Source organism: Humulus lupulus, chromosome 4 (genome assembly GCF_963169125.1).
Source record: "Humulus lupulus chromosome 4, drHumLupu1.1, whole genome shotgun sequence".
In the NCBI taxonomy this organism is placed as follows: Eukaryota; Viridiplantae; Streptophyta; class Magnoliopsida; order Rosales; family Cannabaceae; genus Humulus; species Humulus lupulus.
In genome coordinates this window covers 8,352,243-8,367,125 of record NC_084796.1, presented here as the reverse complement: position 1 = coordinate 8,367,125, position 14,883 = coordinate 8,352,243, and positions in this window count along the sequence as shown.

Below are 14,883 nucleotides of genomic sequence, written 5' to 3'. Positions count from 1 at the left end.
TAATAGTCAACCGACATGCATCAGGAACAGCCATGCATGTCATACATAATAATCATCCAACATGCATCATAACAACCATGCATGTCATACATATACACAAGGTGCAGTTTTCTTACCTCAAAGCCGAGCTAGAACGATTAAAAGTACGACCCTTGAGAACGATCAACTTTTAGTCCTTTAGCGGTCACCTAGTCATAACCAAATATAAGGTATCATTAATAGAAATGATAACTGAGGGTTCCCAAACCAAATCCCAGCCCCCGAGACCTCAAATACTACCCAACCGGGTACTAGGTCCAACCCCGAGGCCTATGGTAAGAATCCCTAAGCTAAAAACCACTTTTTAGCAAATTTGGCCTTATGGGCCGCGGTCCCCAAAAGCTGTGCCGCGGCACGCCCCCAAGCCCCATCTGCCAGACACGCTTGGGCCGCGGCACACAAAAGCCGTGCCGCGGCACCGAGCCCAGTTCAGCCTAAAACCAGCACGCGAACTCAGAATCGCCCCTGCGTTTTCCCTTAGAACTAGCCCCCTCAAATTAGCCCAAAACCCCTTCCAAACACTCATTCAAACCTCTAGACACCACCCATAACCTCCCCTCATCAAAACCCAATCTAATCACCCATCAAAACCCCTTTGAATCCAAACTTCTAACAAGGAATCAAAGCTGCAAAACCAAAGAAGAAAACAGAGTATCACCTGAATTCAAAGGCTAAAACTCACCTCAAACACAGCTTTGAATCCCCTTTGATGGTTGTTACAGGTTCCCTAGCTGCCACCTTTGATTTCCAAGCTTAACTTCTTGATTTGGGCTCTCAAAACTCAAAGAAAGGTGAGAGAGAAAGCTTGTACGGGATGGAAGGGAGAAAGAGAGGATATGCTCTGTTTTACTCTGCCTTCTACAGCCTACTAAACCTTATGCATATCCAAGCCAAATGACCTAAATGCCCCTAGGTCTTTTAAAGGCTTCTAAGCACTCCCAAGGGTAAAATCATCATTTACCACCTATCTCGTTAATTATAATTAACGCTCTCCAATTCCCGCTATTCTCAATATTCCCAAATACCAATAAATCATATCTCGTTACCCTTTAATTCCCGGTAACGCTCAAATCATTAAATTCACCCCGAGACTCACCCCGAGCCCCGAACTTAAACCCGTTATGACTAGACCGAACTCTTACACCTCATGATCGTCTCATGTCGATAGCTCGAGCCAATCCACCTTATAATGTGGCTAGATTAATTAATCTCAATCATGCACCCAAAATATACAATTACGCCCACAGTGGCCAAATTACCAAATTACCCTCATAATTAACATATGAGCCCATATGCATGCATTCACCATCATATAATAATACAATTCACATAAACATGCATATAATCATTAGATACTATAATAAATCATTTATGGCCCTCCCGGCCTCCTAATCAAGGTCCTAAACCTTATTAGGTAATTTGGGGCATTACAGTCACCATTCCACATTCCTTTGTTAACCCCACTGCTCAAAATAAATTCGAGGAATGGATAGTTAAAAATAAAACAGTGATTGTGGAGTCTCACTTTCGGCCCAGTGAATTGGATGGAATTCTCCCACAGATGATTATAAATAGAAATTGGCAGCAGTTGTGTGAGCCAAAACTTTTGGCCAATATCAGTTTGGTAAGGGAATTTTATGCCAACGCTTTTTTCGAGCGGGATGATCACACAGTCTTAGTTCGGGGTAAAAAGGTTTTCTACTCTCCGCAAGTAATAAACCGGTTCTATGGCCTAAATGATCCTTGGGATGATGATTATCGCGCAGGAGCTGCTGACAAGGATTATGATTTGCTCTTAAAGGAAATGACGAAGCCCGGCTCTACTTACAAAATGGGGAGTGACATGGTTACTCCGTGATCTATCAGGGCCACCTGTTTGAGTCTGTATGGGAGGCTTTGGAACAGGTTCGTCATTAGTACTCTCATGCCTTCCACTCAACAAATGGAAGTGGCTACTGAACGTCTCTACTTGCTATATTGTATTTGTTCGGGCAAGTCAATCAATGTTGGGCGGCTTATCGCAGAGAGTATAAGTTATATTGCGCGAGGGGCCACATCTGGTGGTCATGGACATGCTTCATTAATTACCAGTTTATGTAAGGATCAGGGAGTGCCAATGAACGTTAATGAAGTCTGTGAACAGTCTCCAATAATTAGTCACCAGTCAGTGTTGCATCAAGATGAGAATTATGGAGGTGTTCCTCGACCCACTGGTTTGGGATACGAGCCTGTCGACCCGAGTCTACTGTCCTTGCCACCGACCAATGAACAACCTGAGTCCACTAGGCCAAAGAGAAAGGGGCGAAAACCATCCACTTCTAGAGCTACTGAAGGCTCTAGTTCTCGGCAGTATAGCACCATGCAACAAGATATTGAAGAATTGAAGAGACAACAACAGTTGTTGTTGCATGGTCAGGCGGATATTAGAGATTGTCAATTCCACATGACGAATTACATGGCTGATTTTTGTGGGGCATTTGCACGCTATACCGGATTTAATGATTTTCCACAATGTCCTCCAGAATTGCGCCAGCCATATCAGCCGCCTCCAGATTATGACGATGAAGAGTAACTGTTCTGTTGTCAGGTTTTTTTTAGTTTATTTTATTTTATTTTTTTCTTTTAGTTCAGTTCCTTTGGATTTTATGAAACAGTGAGGGCACTTTTTATTTTAAGTTTGGGGGACTATTTACTTTTCTTTTGATTTTTTTTTATTTCTATTTTTAATGTTGGATGACTGTATGAAACTATTATTGACTAAGACAGGTGGGGCTTCAATGATGAATTATGCTAATTCTTTGATGTTGTTAGACTGATGCTTTGGATATGTAGACTGTGTGCTTAACCTGTTGATAATTGATCTGAGTATTGTCATTTGTGTATTATATGTGTTTTATTTAATTTATGCTTTACATTATATAATTTTATAAGTATTGTGGGAATTGGTATGTATGGTGGATGTTGAAATAAGCTAGAACTTGCTCAGTTAATTTGTTGAGACGAAATGCTAAATGAAGTATTGAGTAGAGATGATTTAGGTAATTTTCTTTGGTAAACGTTTGAGCCTTTCCAGCTAACCCATAAAAATTTATCCTTAGTTACCCTTTTTGAGCCTAAGCTTTGGTTTTTGTTCTTGATTATACTATTGAGCCTAAATTTCCTAACTTGATTATTTTTCCTTTTCCTTTGTTATCATAAGCATATAATTTGTGGGAAAGTAGAATGGAAAATAGTGAGGTATTGGTATGATTTGAATGTAGTATGATTGTACAAAAAGAAGAGAGAGAGAAGTTTTTGAGAAAATAGAAAAAAATCACTTTGTCACACTCCTTGATTATATATAGAAAATATTAAGTTTGGGGGAGTGTGATTTGAAAAAAAAAAAAAGTGATAAGTCTAGAAAAAAAATGATACAAAAAGAAAAGAAGAAAATGATGAAAGTGTTGTAATCTCTCTCTCTAATTGTATAAAAGGGTGATTTTTGGTGTGGTGAAGAGAAATTTGGCTGGTTTCAAGGTTTATATGCTTATGGTAATTTTGAGCCTAAATGACTATTTATCTACCTTTACCTAAGCCTAATGTTATGAGCCTATAAAAGTCCTTTTGATCTACTTGATACAAATTTTATATTAGTGGAGACAAGTTAATTGAGCAAGCTTATGGTGAATTTTGTTGGGTTTGAGGTATGAATGAATGTTGATACTTGTAAAATTATGTTTTGTACGGTATTTGTTAAATGAAATGTGTATTTGCATGAATGACAGTAGTTGGAGAAATTATTGATATGTTGAAATTCTAGTCACATGATCTGAAGCATTGGTTTAGCGATTGAAGAAGAATTGGAATTTTTGAGAAAAGTTATGCCCCTAGTCTAAGTTTAAATTTTTTTGTGAAGTTAAGTCATCCAATAGTTTTTTTTTTTAGTTTTGGATTGTTTCTTTGTTCTTTCTTTTGTTTGCTTGAGGACAAGCAACCAGTCAAGTTTGGGGGTGTGATAAGCGTACAAAATATACGCTTATTTATAACATTTTCAGATTGATTTGGTTGTTTTTCTCAAGAGAAAGTTTCTATTTAATCTGTTTGGTGAACTTGTGTAGTGTGTCGTAATAATTCTGATTTGTTCGAGAATGTTGATAAATATTTGTTTAAGTAGTCAGAATTGGTGAACATTTGGGAAATTCGGTACAGGCGATATATCGCCTGCCTTGGGGCGATATATCGGCACAAGGAGCAGTTTCAATTTTTGGCTTAGCAGAAACGACATCAGAAACTTGCGTTTTTATCGAGCACATTCAACAGGCGATATATCGCAGTGTCTTAGGCGATATATCGGCACAAGGGCATTTTTGGAAATTTTCATGGAAATTCGTAGGTTTTTGGATTTTTGTAAAAAGAATAAAAAGAAGATCGAAAGGGACAGAAAAAAGTAAGCATTCTGACGGCAGAGAGAAAGAAACAGAGAAGAATCCATGTTTATTTTGTTTGTGTTTATTTATGCTTTTGAATTTTAGATTGTGTGATGAAGTTTAATATTATGAACTAAATTTTTATTTAGAGTATTTTAATGTAGTCATTGGATATTCTATTCGTCTTTAATGCAATTTCTATGAATCTTTGAATTTATGGCTATCTATTGTTCTTATGTTTAATGCTTGTAATTGATTGGCCATCTGTTGCATGATTATTGTTTTTAATTCAATATCTGAAAAGTGAGAATCGGAATAACTTTAGACAATAGACATATATTTCAATTTAGAACGAAAGTATCAAATTGGTTTGTGTAGCAATTAGGTTTTTGTTCTTAATGCGGTTTATGTGTAGAATTTATCACAGACATGTAGAAAATTCACAGGTAAACTGAATATTTTATATCTTGAGAAAGAATAGAATTGTCAATAGTAAACTTGCTATAACCATAGATCAAAGAAACATATTAGTTGTATTATTGATTGAATAGAATTGAAGGTTGATGAAATTAGAATACTCTAATATTTTGCTTATATTAAATTTCGTTAATTAAATCTTGCTTTGCTAGTTTATTGTTCATTGTTAATTGTCACTAAATTTTCATTAGTCAAATAGAAATAAAAGTTTGCTATTGGTAATTATTAGATCAATTCCCTGACGGAACGATACTATATTTCCACTACTATTACTTGTTTATTCGATTGCGTATACTTGCGCAGTATTAAAAATTCGCAACAATGATATGATCTTGTATTAGTACGAGAGAATTAATATCATATACAATGAATAAAATAGTCTATAACAAATTAAAGTAAGAAATCTTTAATGAATGGTTACTAGTATGGTTTACTAAGCATGCGGGATGCGAGCAATCTAGATTCAGATTACTGATGTTGATAGACATCTTGGTAAATGTATTGTATATAATAGAGATTATATATAACGGGACCGATATGAATTATTTATCTTTATAAATTTACCGATTGCCATAAAAATTCAATTCTTATCATAATAGATGATCATTTGTAGATCATCTAAATCATGAGTAGTCATGAACTCATGTTTGTACTTATTAGATCTTTTGATTCACTTGTTAAAGTTTCTTAGGATAATGAGGCTAGTAACTTTTGTTTTGGAGATTCAATATAATGAATGGCTGGGGACATGATTTACAATAATAGAATTCATACTTTTCTAAAGGAACGAATATTGGTTCCTTTAAGTGTTAATTATGGAACTGAATAGTTATTGAGCTCAAATCTATAATTTGATTATAGATTAATTATTTTCTAGTGAATTAATAGTACTTAAGGAACAAGAGGTAATTAGAAGAGTAAAATGGTAATTTTGACCAGCTCTAATTAACAAACCAATAATTGGATGGCAAAACTACATTTATTGATTATATCGATGAACTACAAAGAAAACTCTATAAATATAATTCTATAAATACTTAGAGTGCAATTCCATATTATAGTGGAGTAATATCATGGAATTAACAAGATTATTAGATTAAAGAGATTGATTAATAATCTGGTTTATTGGAGCTTCGTAGTATAGGTCCATGGTCCCCAGGTCACTTCTGTCCTACACTGTCAAGGGTAAGTATGTCATAAGGAAGATTTGTAGAGAGAATGACTAAATTGAAAATGAATTAATTTTTTTAGACAATGAAATAATTATGTGATGATTATGAGCAATTGATTATTTAATTATATAGTTTTTATTTTGAAAAACTATAGGTTATAATAAATATTAATCATGTTTGGATTAAAATAAAATGAGAGATAAATAATTATCTTATTTAGAATAAGATAATTATTTATTTAAAACTGATATTTTTAGATAAAGTTAATTTTAAATCAATTGATATTTATTTTGGGATAAATATATTGTCTTAAATATTGATTAAACAATCAAATGATTAAATTAGGGATATCCCTAATATGTGGGGCTAGGGATTTCCTATCCCTGTGATTTGAATTTTAAATTTCAAATAATTTGTTTATTTAATTATTCTATTTTAAATATGATTTAAATTAAATAATTAAATATGTTATAACTGACCAATTTTAATTAAAATAAAATAAAAATGAATTAAATTAGTTAATTATCTTTAGAAACTTGAAAAGAAACGATACATTTTGGAAGTAATTTTCATAGACTATCTGTAAAAACATTTTAGTTAATAAAATGTGTGGATGTAAAATGTGTATGTTGGTAAAATTGGATGGCTTATATAATGAATGAGTTATTATAAATACTCATACCCCTTAAGCTTAAAAATTCATCCCGAATGTAAAATAAATAAGACAAAAGTCTTATATCTCTTTGTTGACGCGGTTCTTCGGCAACAGGTAATTAAGAGAAGAAGAGAAAGAGATTAGTACTTAAAAGTAGAACCGCCGCAGATATGAAATCTTTGTGAGAAGAACTAGGTGACCCTAAACACGTTTTTTAAGTGGTTCGAAGGTTAAAATCCTTCTACTCCACTAGTCAATATTATTGATCTTTTCTGGGTAATTGGTTTACAAAATATATAGTTCTTACAAGACTATTTCTTCCAACCCCTATCAATTCCCAGGGTCTCCATATTTATAGGAGAAGGCACCTGGAAATTGGTAGGGAGGTCATCCCGTGACCTTACCATTTGTCATATCAAGTCTGTGATATTCATGATTACTTCCTAAACCTGACACACAAGTGTGGTCTAATCAGTATGGAAGGAGATAATGGGCCGCACGGCCCAACCCATCCGTGGGTGTCTGAATACGCACGTTCCTGCGGCGTGTCCGAGAAGTCAGGGGGATATCGGACACGTGATGGCAGGATTATGCACGTTTATCTTGCGTGTTGACCTCCCATAGGGTCAGAGCTTCCTGAGAAGCTCGCTACCGGAGCAATCCATAACCCGAGCTGATCCTTCAGTGGTCGTCGGATGTTGTTCCCAGCTCCTGGAACAACAAGAAGGAGCAGGAAACTCCATCCCCTCGAGCTAGAAAGGGCCCGTCCTGAAGATAAAGCCTCTGGCCTGTGGGAGCCTCGGGCTAAATCATGTTTAGTCCGAGGATCGTCCTGCTAAACAGCCCGTGGGAAATCCAGGGCGTACATCTGCCCCCCAAGCTCCTGCTCGTGGTCCATGACGTCAGACATGGGAGACCACAGTTGGAGCTTTTAGACTTCTCCCACAACCCTTCGCATTCCATGCTTTTCGCATGCGTCTGATACGTGGAACGCCGCGGGTGGCGACGGTACATTCTACGAGAACCGCATTAAATGGCCTAGCCTACTGTCCAGCCGTCGTTTCACATTTCGAGTGGAGGGTCTCCCAGGAGCCTTTTACACGTGATCCCCCCTTGTATAAAAAGGGGGTGGTCATCCCACGCACGGACCACCTTACCATTCAGAACCTCTCAAATTTCCTTCTTTTCTCTCTGACCTTCCGAAGAGCAAAACCCTCATTTCCATTGCTCTCATCTTCTCCGTTCACGAAGCTTAAGCGTGCAAGTTCCTTCAAGGCCTTGGAGACTACAGTGCCAACGAAGCCCCTACCCGCGCAGCAACCTCGCTCACCATCCAACCCTATACTGTAAGTCTTCTGTCCCCATTTATTTTTGAAAGCATGCCACTGTAGCCTAGGTAAAAAAATTTACTGTAGCCACATGCAGAGGTTTTCTGGGTCGCGCGGATATGGAGGGTGATGGCCCTTCTTTGATTAGGGCACATTTGCCATGGGACATCGCCTTAGAACATGGGTTCCATGATTCTTTCTTAGGAACAATTTCTGGTAGGATCCGTAGGAACTTTGGGTGCAAAAACCGGGTAGCTTAGGGAATACGCCTTAAAAGCGGTTTTGCCACGCCTTGCCTGTTGAAACTTTCCCCCCAAGGCAAAATTTTTTTTTTTCTTACTCTGAGCCATCTGACACACGAATTCCGAGTAATCTGGGATCTGTTGAGGGCATAGGCGCGTGTTCCTTGGAACGCGTGGCACCACTCTCCACGGGCTGGGCTTACCCCAGCTCGTGTACTTAATGCTTGCCTCACTCTCCTGCTTGGGTCGCCTTTTCTAAAGTGTTTTCTTTTGCTCGATAGGCGACCAGATGGCTCCAAAGAGAAATCTGCCACAGAAGAATGTGGGAAGTTTGGCCTCCCAGAAGGATAAAGGAAAGGCGGTGGTGACCAGCTCGCCAATTCCTCACTTTGGACCGGCGGTGGAGAAGCAGGCCGAGGTGGCTCCTGACGCGTTTTTCGAGGCGGAGAGAATCGTCTCGAAGATAACCAGCCAGGCAAAGATCACCAAAATCTTCCTTAACCACAACATTCCTCTGGGGAAGACCTCCGTGATCGCCCGACCTGCTGCGGATGGGGAGAGGAGCTGCACGCCGCTCGACGAGTCGTTCGCGGCCTGGAGCGGGGAACACTTCAAGGCAGGGGCCTTCCTCCCCTTGGATCACTATTTTGCTGATTTTCTGAACTACGTGGGGTTGGCCCCATTTCAGCTCCCCCCCAATTCCTACCGTCTGCTGGCGGGACTGAGGTATTTGTTCCAAAAGCATGAGTGGGAGGTCCCCACTCCTGCTGATATCTTGTATTTCTTCTGCCTCAAAGCCAGCCCGGACCAGCGGGGGCGAGGCGACGGGTTCTATTACTTAACCCGCTTCCCTAACACAGCAGCAGTGATCGAGCTGCCGAGCCATCCAAACGACTTCAAAGACCAGTTTTTTATGTCTACTGGGTTCCGAAACTGCGATCATCATTATTTCAACCGCCCTCGTAAGTAATCCTCCATTTAGCTCGCCTTTTAACGGTTATCTTATTTTAGCCCGTCCCTTATTCCAATTCTGATTTCGACCAACCTTGCAGCCATCTACTCGAGGACCGAAAAGTCCGTGACCCTCGGGGGTCAATACGACACACTGGCGAACCTGCCTCCCAGTGAGAAAGACTACCGCGTGCTCGTGACGGACGAGACGATGGTATTCTGCAAGCTGATTTTCCCAAATCAGACTTTGAATTTGAAAAGGCCCCGGGGGCCTCCCCCAGCCCGCGACAACAGGCCGATCGTCGCGGAGGAGGTCGCAGATGACGAAGGCGAGGAAGAAGGTGAGGAAGTTCCTCTGGTGAGGAATAGGAAGAGGAGCTTGGAGGTCGCCCAGGGGATGAGTGAGGAGAGGGCCCAATCCGGAGCAGCCGCGGGTCCTTCCGGTCAAGGTAACTCTTACTTATTTAAGAACGTAGATAGGGCCACTGCAGACCCCCGGCTGGTTAGGTTCAACCCTAGGCAGCTCGTCCATCGTCACCCAAGGAATCCGGACCTGGACACGCTCCTGCTCCACTGCGTTGACCAGCTCGTTCTGGACAACCAAGAGAGTCGGCCTAAGGGTACCGTAGTAGTAGATAATACCCTAGCCTTTAGGTCGGCCATTTTTTAGGAGTACGGGACCAATTTACGCACGTGGCCTGCGCTCCAGAGGGGCGTCTACGCTCCGGGGATTAGGAAGTACGTAGAAGAGTCCAGCCCCGATTCAGAACCGGACCTAGAACCTTCGCCAGTTCGTGAGATAATCGTCCTAGGCTCTTCCAGCTCGGGGGGTAGGGCTCCCTTAGTATTTGCTTTCTTATTTCCTTTATTTCTGTATGATTGCTGATAACCGTGTTTTTTGCTCTTTGGCAGAAGAGATGTCTCAGCCCGGGAATAGTTTGCGGGGCGTTGTGTTTGGTGGGAATCCCCCAGCGGGGCCGAGGTTAAAGAGGCTTCGCGAGTCCAAGAGCTCGACCGGGGTCTCCACCAAATCCCCAGCTACGGAGAAGGGGAGAGACCCGTCATCCCAGGTCGCGGGGGCGAACCTCCCTGTCGCCAGGACAGGACTCATGCATCCGCCACCCCAACGATCTCCACTGGCCGCCCAGGACGGGGTAATAGAGGTCGGGAATCTGGCCACGGTAGCCCCGGACGTGCGTATCCCGGTCGACCCCCGGGCTCTGGAGAAGATGCCCGAAGCATTCCGGGGTACGGTGTACGAGTCGGCCAGCTACGCCGTCAGCCACTATTACAATATCAGGGAGAAGGAGCTCCGGGCCATCGAAACAACGAGCCCGGTCCGAGTTATAGAGTCCGCTATGGACATGACTTTAACGGTAAAGTGCCCCCTTCTTTTAAGGCTTTGACACTCACACGCCGCCTTTCTCCTTCCAGTTTGCTAATTTATCACTCTTTTCTTGCAGGGCATGGCTGCCGCCTATAGAGGCATCGTTAGGACCAAGGCCCAGCTCGAGGGTTTGGAAGCAGATCACCAGACTGCCCTCCAGGAGTCTCAGGAGGCGAGAGACGCCTTGGCGGCCTCAAAAGCCGAGCTAGAGAAGGTCCGCTCGGAGAACCAAGAGCTTAAACGCTCCCTGGCCGCATCCGAGCTAGAGAAGCTTCGCTCCGAGAACCTAGAGCTTAAAAACTCCCTGGCCGCATCGCGGGCAGACCTTGAGGTGGCGAAGGCCGAAGTCCAGACCTCCCAGACCGCCCTGAAAGACGAACGGGTCGTGTCGGAGCAGTCCTTACAGGACCTATTCTATCACTGCTGGTCCCACAATTCGGACGCGGACTTCTCCTTCATGCCGCCGGACCTCTGGGCATTCCTGTTGCCGCGGCTTCAAGCCCGCCTGAATAAGGAGGCTCCTCCATCGGAGACTGGAGAGGCCTCTGCCGCGGCGGAGCAGGGTGAGACCGCGACCTCCAAAGGGCCAGCTGATGGGGCTTAGGATGCTTCTTGTTTTCGTATTTTGAACTCTTTTTTTTTTATTGTAATTCTCTTTTTTATGTGAGGCGTTTCCGCCTCGAGACAATTTGCTCAACCAGTTTTACATATATATTTTCATGTATTTGGTCATAATTTATCTCTTTATTTTTATGAACGTAGTTCGAGTTAACTTTATCCGTATCCCGGGCTCTTTAAATAAGATCCGCGTTCAACAATTTTCTAGTTCACTCCTAAGCTTTCTGACCTGGTTAAGACCAGGAGCTTATTTTGAAAAAACTCAGATCGCGTCAACTTTTATCCGTATCCCGGGATCTTTAAAGAAGAACCTCGGTCAACAAATTTTAGCTAACTTCTAAGTCTTATGACCTGGTTAAGACCAGGAACTTATTTTGAAAAAACTTAGTTCGGGTCAACTTTTATCCGTATCCCGGGCTCTTTAAAGAAGAACCTCGGTCAACAAATTTTAGCTAACTTCTAAGTCTTATGACCTGGTTAAGACCAGGAACTTATTTTGAAAAAACTTAGTTCGGGTCAACTTTTATCCGTATCCCGGGCTCTTTAAAGAAGAACCTCGGTCAACAAATTTTAGCTAACTTCTAAGTTTTATGACCTGGTTAAGACCAGGAACTTATTTTGAAAAAACTTAGTTCGGGTCAACTTTTATCCGTATCCCGGGCTCTTTAAAGAAGAACCTCGGTCAACAAATTTTAGCTAACTTCTAAGTTTTATGACCTGGTTAAGACCAGGAACTTATTTTGAAAAAACTTAGTTCGTGTCAACTTTTATCCGTATCCCGGGCTCTTTAAAGAAGAACCTCGGTCAACAAATTTTAGCTAACTTCTAAGTTTTATGACCTGGTTAAGACCAGGATAGGACTTAGTTTGTGATAACTCTTATCCATAGATAAAAATTAACACCTAAGTCGTTAAGGAGACCTGGATATATCCGGGTACCATATGCCCCCCAAGTAACTGGGAAAGGGTCTTTCGTTGTTACTTTAAAATTACCCTTGCAAATAACGAGAAACATTTGATTTTTATTTATACATGGGAGGTGACCTTCTAGGTCTTACACATGTTTATTGATAATATTTCTTTAGGTGGATTGCATTCCAAGTCCGCGGGACCGCCCCTCCACCAAGTCGAGCTAATTTATACGTCCCTTCTTTGATGACTTCGATGACCTGGTATGGTCCTTCCCAGCTTGGTCCCAGAACCCCATCTTTGGGATCTTTCCCGGCCAGGAAAACTCTCCTCAAGACCAAATCGCCGACGCTAAAGGCACGTCTTTTGACCTTAGCGTTGAAGTAGCGAGTGATTTTCTGTTGATAATGGGCGAGCTGGAGTTGTGAATCCTCTCGCCTCTCATCCATCAAGTCTAAGGAGTGGCATAGGAGCTCGTGGTTCTTGTTCTGTTCGGAGGACCGGACCCTGTGCGATAGGACCTTTACCTCCACGGGGAGGACCGCTTCACTTCCAAAGGTTAGGGAGAAAGGAGTGTGACCCGTGGGAGTCCGATGTGAGGTCCTATAGGCCCACAGAACTTGGGGGAGCTGTTCTGGCCAGATCCCCTTTGCCTCATCTAGCCTCTTCTTGAGGCTTGCCTTCAGAGTTTTATTGACAGCTTCGACCTGGCCGTTCGCCTGGGGATAGGCCACGGATGAGAAACTTTTCACAATTCCGTTCTTTTCGCAAAATTCGGTGAACAGGTCGCTGTCAAATTGAGTGCCATTGTCGGAAACGATCTTTTTGGGTAGGCCGAAGCGACAAACGATGCTTTTAACCACGAAGTCTAGCACCTTTTTCGATGTTATTGTCGCCAACGGCTCTGCTTCGGCCCACTTTGTGAAGTAGTCAATGGATACCACGGCGTAACGGACCCCTCCCTTTCCGGTGGGCAGGGCGCCTATTAGATCTATGCCCCAAATGGCGAAGGGCCAGGGAGACGATATCATTTTTAGCTCGGTCGGGGGTGCTCGTGCAACCGCGGCGAACCGCTGACATTTGTCGCACTTTTTTACGTATGAGATCGAGTCTTTGGACAGAGTCGGCCAGTAAAAACCCTGCCGAAGGATCTTCAAGGCCAGGCTTTGCCCCCCAGTGTGATCTCCGCAGAATCCGTCATGAACTTCCTGCAGGATGGCCTTCGCCTCACTTGGAAGAACACACCGGAGGAGAGGTAATGAATGCCCACGTCGGTACAACACCCCCTCGACTAGCGTATATCTCGGAGCTTGATAAAGGACTCGCCGTACGTCGTTGCGCCCTTCGGGTAACTTGCCCTCGACGAGGTACTCAACAATGGGAGTCATCCAGGTCGGCCTGATGTCAATCATCTCAATATCCGCTCGATCTCCGTCTATGCTTGGTTTGTCCAAGAACTCAATTGGCACCAACCCCAGGGTTTCTGCCTCCCCCGAGGTGGCGAGCTTGGCGAGAGCATCTGCATTGGCGTTCTGCTCTCGAGGTATCTGCTCGATCGACCCTTGCCCAAACGTAGATAATTCGGATTTTACCTTAGCCAAATAAGAGGCCATCTTGGGACCCCGCGCCTGATACTCGCCTAAGACCTGATTCACCACGAGCTGGGAGTCGCTGAAGCACTGGACAGAGCTTGCCTTTAGCTCGCTAGCTATCCTAAGTCCGGCTAACAAGGCCTCGTACTCTGCCTCGTTGTTGGACGCCTTGAACCCGAATCTCAGCGCCGAATGGAATCTATGTCCTTCTGGGGATATCAGAATAATTCCGGCCCCGGAGCCGTTCTCGTTAGATGAGCCATCAACGAAGATCCTCCACGATGAGCCTGAGGATGTGAGCTGCTGTGAATCTTCTGATGGGATCTCACGGAATCCCGCGCATTCTGCCACGAAGTCGGCCAAGGCTTGACTTTTTATGGTAGTTCGGGGAGTATAGAAAATCTCGAACTGACTGAGTTCGACCGCCCACTTTAGCAAGCGTCCCGAGGCTTCAGGCTTTTGCAAAACCTGCCTTAGAGGCTGATCGGTCATGACGTGTACAGAGTGGGACTGGAAGTATGGCCTGAGTTTTCGCGAGGTCGTGATTAGGCAGAACGCCAGCTTTTCCATCAACGGGTACCTTGACTCAGCTCCGAGGAGTCTCTTGCTGATGTAATAAACCGGTTTCTGAGCCCGGTCCTCTTATCGCACCAGAACGGCACTAGCTGCGTCCTCAGTCACGGCCATGTAGAGGAAAAGAGGTTCTCCTACCCTGGGCTTTGATAAAACAGGTGGCTCAGCCAGGTGCGTTTTTAGGTCGAGGAATGCGCCCTCGCACTCTACTGTCCATTCGAACTTCTTGTTTCCGCGGAGCAGGTTGTAGAAAGGCAGGCACTTGTCGGTCGATTTGGAAATGAACCGGTTCAGTGCCGCCACCCTTCCTGTGAGTCCTTGGACATCTTTCCGCGACCTGGGGGATGGAAGCTCGAGCAGTGACCTGATCTTGTCGGGATTTGCCTCGATTCCTCGGGTATTGACTATGAAACCCAAGAACTTCCCCGATGCGACACCGAAAGTGCATTTCTGAGGATTGAGCCTCATGCCATATTCTCGCAGTATGTTAAAACATTCTTCCAGGTCGGCAACGTGGTTGGTGGCAGTCTTTGAC